We start from the raw sequence: 5441 nt of genomic DNA on the forward strand, positions 1-5441 counted from the left end.
CCAGGCGCCCCCGAACATTTTCATAATGTTTATTTCAAAATGTTAAGCTGCAGTCATCTTATATGTAGGCAGGAGAGTTTTATTCCATGAACTCTAGGTGTGCACATCGATTCCTGGACCCCTACCCTAACTCCACAGCCTCGAGGATCTGAAGGTTAAGGATGGGAACCACAGACATTGACACAACATGCCTAAATCTTCCATCAGTCCATCAACCAGTCATAAGTAGGGTTTCTCCACAGACCCAAAGCTAGGCTGAAGTGGAAAGAGAGCCCAAATAGAGAAAAGTGACAGAGGTCCTATCTGGGAGTCCTGGCTGCACCATCGGCTAACACTGTGACCTTGGCAACTCATCCCAGCTCTCTGAGCCTCTACTTCATTGTTGGCCAAATACGCGTGTTTATAACTTATGGTAAGGATTCAATGCACTATGTAGGCACAGCTCCTGACGCCTAGTAGGATGCTCAGAAACCTCTGGCTCTGTGTTAGGGGGTTGTAGGGACATGAGTGAGCCATTCAAGATGTGTAGAGGTCACCCTTCTCCCCCAGAGAACGCAGGTACCCTGTTGCCAAATCTCCCCATTCTTTAAGAAAACCTGGGGATCTCAATCTGTGAAATTTCCCAATCTTCCCAAATGTTGTCAACAAATTCTATATAATTTTAAAAAGACTGGGTGGACCAAGCAAAACAGACCACCGCACACCCCTGGAGTGTGACTTCTGGTTTAAACCATGGAACAAGATGAAGCGCCTTACTCAACATTCGGTGAAGCTGAGCCCCACGCTTAGAAGTCTTTACACACATCATCCCATTGATTCCTCACAGTATCTCTTATGAGTCTCACTACACAGATGAAGAAACTGAGGCTCAGATTGAGAAAGAGATCTGGCAAGGCTAGAAACAAACACAGGCTTCCCGAGAACCTGACGTTCCACTTTAACCCCTCTCTAAATTCCTAGAAGGGAATTCGGGGAGCAAATGACAGACCCAGAGAGGAGCTGGGAGCTGCCCAGGGCCACACAAACGTGCATGGCTAGCTGAGACTGATCAGGTTTCCTGCCCCTTCTTGGTCAGGGCACCAGATGGACGGCTCAGAGCAGACGGCTGTGCAGATCTGTCCAGCCAAGCCCGAGATGACGCAGGCCATGGTGGCAGGAGAGGAACCCATTGCCTTTTCTCTCCCTGAACAGGGCATGTATAGGCTTAAGAATGTTCTAGACCCCAGGCCTAGGCGCTCAGTTTCTCCACCTAAAAATCTGGGAAGTTGCTGGAAATCCCAGACACCCTTTGGCCGGACACTCTATTACTGGGTGCTCCTAAGATTTGGGCTGGAGAACAGCCAACCACGTTGCTCCGGACCCATGCACCGGGAACTGGCGATAATTTAGACATGCCGTATGTGATTCTTTCCGATTAAAAACTCGGCCAGGTTTCCCTTCCTTGGTGAGTTTTCTAGTAAGGAAGGATAACTCCCTCCAAAACCTGGACCACGTGGAGAATGAAAGAATTGCTTTCTTCAACCAAAGAAAAGGCAACAACTGAGATGTATTCAGATTCCAACTTGTGTGGGGCCCTCAATGCACCGGGGCACGGAGAGGAGGTACAGGGGAGGCGCCCCATCTCAGGCCTTGAGAAGGGAGAGCAACTTCCAGCGGGAATCTAGAGAAACCCTATGACCTTCCCCTTTGGGACCCAGACATCAATCCTTACATGTGGAAAAACCAGGTAGGGGGCCATTCAACCCCGAGACCACCCGTGTCCACATCCTGGCTGTGCCACCTCCTAACTGCATGGCTGTAGGCAATTCATCTGATCCCTCTGTGCCTCAGTTTCCCCACATGTGACATGAGCGTGCCTATGTCCCCGGGTGGGTGATACATCTTAAAGCACTTTAGGGTGGCCCCACCCCCCACCCCCCGCCCCGGTTTCACCACCTCTAAGTGGGAATAACAGTTTCTACTTCCAAGGCTGTTGGCCAGAATTAAATGAGTTAATATAAGCAAAGACTCTGGCTCCATGGCCGGCACATTAGAAGCACTAGATACACGTTCACTCTTATTTTCTTGTGTGATTATATATGAAAGAGTTATTGACGAATGAACTTTCTCATTAATTTGTATGTAAATCTTTACAGTTAGACTGTTCTTGAAAGTTAGAAGAGCATTTCCTCAAAGACACTTTCACATTAAGACTTTCCACTGACTCAGACCAGAGGGCTCCTCTCCCTTATCGCAATCAGGGCGGGCCTTCCTGGCCCGGGGCCTCCGTTCCAGCCCTCCTCGGCTCTGCTCCTTCCAGCTCACAGGACTCTCACGGCTCCATGTGTGTCTCCCAGTGGCCCCACAAGAAGGAGAGTCAGGTAACGTTGTCCCCACCTGACAGATACAGACACGGGAGGTCCAGCAGCTCCCCCCAAGGTCGAGGGCACGTGCTGTGGGACAGAGGCTCAAGCCCAAACCCCTGAGTCCAGGCACATGACATGGCTCTGGAGTCCCGGGCCCCCCCTTTTCCTTGGGCAGGTCATTTACTTCTCTAACCTTCATTTCCTCACCTGTAAAATGGGAACATAACAGTACCTACTTCCTAGATTTGCTGTGAGGACTGAACTAGTGACACCACGTAAAGCACTCTGAGCAATGCCTGCCATATGAGGACTCAACCTTTTAGCAGAACAAGGCATCTGAGTTTGCTGGGCACGGTCCTGCTTTATGCCTGACAACCAGCCAATTCTTCCAGTTAGAGTCCTGAGCACTCTCATAAATGTCCTGCTTCGGGGAGTGGGCGGGGGCTGCCTGGGTGGCACAGTAGGTTAAGCGTCTGACTTTCGGTTTCGGCTCAGGTAGTGATCTCAGGGCCATAAGATCGAGCCCCGTGTTAGGCTCCATGTTCAGCACGTTGTCTGCTTCAGATTCTCTCTCCCTCCCCCTCTGCCCTTCCCACTTGTGCTCTCTCTCTCTCTCTCTCTCTAAAAAATAAAGAAAGAAATCCTTTTTTTTTTAATTTCTTGGTCTGGAAGGAATGTATATGACCAGCCTAAAATAATTTGTCTGTTGCTCCTTATATGACAATAATTATTCTTATTCTTATTTCCCACCATACCACACTGAGACTCCAGGAAGCAAATATGTTGGCTCAAAATGGTTCAGAATTCAGTTCCACCCTTAGGCGAGGGTGGCTCCTTCCCTGGGGACCCTGAACTCTGGTTCTCCAGCCAGGCTCTCATCACAGGGAGAGGACACCACGAGACCAAAAGGATGTGTCCACATGGGACCTGTGCCCCCTTCTCTAGATCACACTCTGGGTCCCCAGGCCCCGGGGATTCCCTGCCCAGACTGCCCTAAGCCCACTGCCAGGACTTGGGTGGGTCTCTTCTGCAGAGCCATCCCGTGAGGACAGACTGCCCCACAGGTATGCCCAGCTCTGCGCCTGAGGGGTGGCCAAGGCTCTGAGGGGGGAGGCGGTGTGTACCGGGCTTGCACGTGCTGGCTGAGATGTTCACATGTGCAGGGCAGGCCAGAGGCAGCTGTGGGAGGCAAGGGGTCTCCTCTCCCTGTAGCACCATGCTCCACGCAGGGTTCGAGGAGTCTGGGAATTCTGCATTCAAAGCTGGCCTTGCAGGTTGCTGTGAAAGTGTACTTGTGAAGGTAGGAGAATAGAACATATTTTATTTCACATTTTGTTAGCTTGATTTATACCTTGCAAATATTTAGACATATGGTACACGAGCCTCCATCTGTACTCTTGCTCAGCCCCACAAATCCCCACCACCTTCTGCCTACTCTCAACACCAAATGTTTACTGAGCCCTTCCTCTGTGCTGAGCCCCAGAGACTCCGTGGAGGGAAGGGCACCATCCCAGCACCCAAACCATCCCAGCGTCCCATCCACCGGGGAGCAAACCTCATGCTCCTAAACAGTGAAGAGCGCAGGGTCAGAGGTGGGGGCGGAGGCCTGGTCTGTGGCTCCGGCCCCCACCCCTAGTGAGATGCAGCAGCTCCCTGCCCCTCTCTGGGCCTTGGTTTTCCCATTTAGAGGAAAGTCCTTCCAGCTCTGAGTAATGGGGGACACAGGTTGAGGCAGGGTGAGGGACATAGAGTCAGATCCAGGACCTGGAGAGACCATGACCTGGGGATGGGCAAATAACTCTTACCAGGCACCATGGTGTGGAACTGAGCACTTTACCCTAGCAAGGTACCGGTCGCAGCCCCATGCCACTTCATTCATTCTTCCCACAAACACCGCAGCCACCCGCGCCGGGCCAGGCACTGAGCTCTCCGAATCTGCCAGATACGAGAGGATAAACAAAACAGGCGCACAGAAAACCGAAACGCAAAGCAAGACTTGGTGAGGGTGCTAAAAAGAGACCTTCCCTAAGCTCCCATCCTAGCGCTCTCCGGCTCTTATGCCCATTTCTCGGATGAGAAAACAGAGGCCCACAGACGTAAAGGGCTTGGTCAAGACCCTGCGGCTTAGAGCGCGCCCAGAGCCTGAGGCTAGCCAGAAACGAGGTTTCGGATTCCCGCAGTCTCCGGCCACTGTCCCAAGCTGCCCGAAAAGCTCTGGAGGCCCCGGCCAGCTCCCGGAAGGCTGGAGGGAGGTGAGCGCCAGGGAAAGGCTGGGCCAGAGGACGAGCCGGCCGGGAGGCAGGGAGGGGCCTGGCGGGGGGTGGCCGGGTGGCTCCGGACTCCCGGGTGCGCAGCCCGGGTGCACAGCCCTGGGCGCCCGGAGCGCCAGCGGCTGGGTGCGCTCGAGTGGCAGCCGTGCTCGGGTCGGTCCGCCGGGGCCGGGCCGGGCGGGGGTCGGGCTCCGAGGCGCCGGCGGGGGGCGAGGCGGGGCGGCAAGGGCGGTGCTGCAGTGCCCGAAGCGGCGGGCTGGGGGAGCTGTGCCCGCCTGTCCCCAAGGCCCGGGCTGGGACCGGGCAGCTGGGTGGCCGCGCCTCTAGCCCGGCCGCGCTAGGCGGCGCGCAGTCAGGCGTGCCTGGAGCGGGCTCCGGCCCTCAGTCCTCCCGGGCGACCGGCCGGGGAGGCCCCCCGGAGAAGCCCAGTCCCGCGAGCCAGGGCGGCCGCTGCCGCCGTCGCTCCGGCCCGCCCCCGGGGGGGGGGGGTGTCCCGGGCCGCTGGGCCCGCCCAGGTAACCCCATCCTCGGCCCGCCCCCGGCCCGCCCCCCCGGCCGCCCGCCCGCCCGCCCGCCTCCGCCGCCGCCGCCACCGCCGCCGCATCCCGGCTCTGGGGCGGCGCTGACAGTCTGGTCCGCGCCGGGCAGCGGGCGCAGCAGCGGGCAGGGCTGACTGCAGGCACGGAGGCAGAGCCCCGCCGCGCGCGCCCCGGCCCGCGCCCGGCGCCGCGCCCCAGCCCGCCCGCGGGGCGCCCACCTGCCGCCCCGACGGGAGGCCCCCCGCGGCCGCAGCCGCTGCCCGGGGCCGGGCGCCCGCGGCGGCACC

The sequence above is a fragment of the Eumetopias jubatus genome, unplaced genomic scaffold, assembly GCF_037043125.1.
Source record: "Eumetopias jubatus isolate StellerSeaLion01/CBP00866 unplaced genomic scaffold, mEumJub1_p1.0 scaffold_4, whole genome shotgun sequence".
NCBI lineage: Eukaryota > Metazoa > Chordata > Mammalia > Carnivora > Otariidae > Eumetopias > Eumetopias jubatus.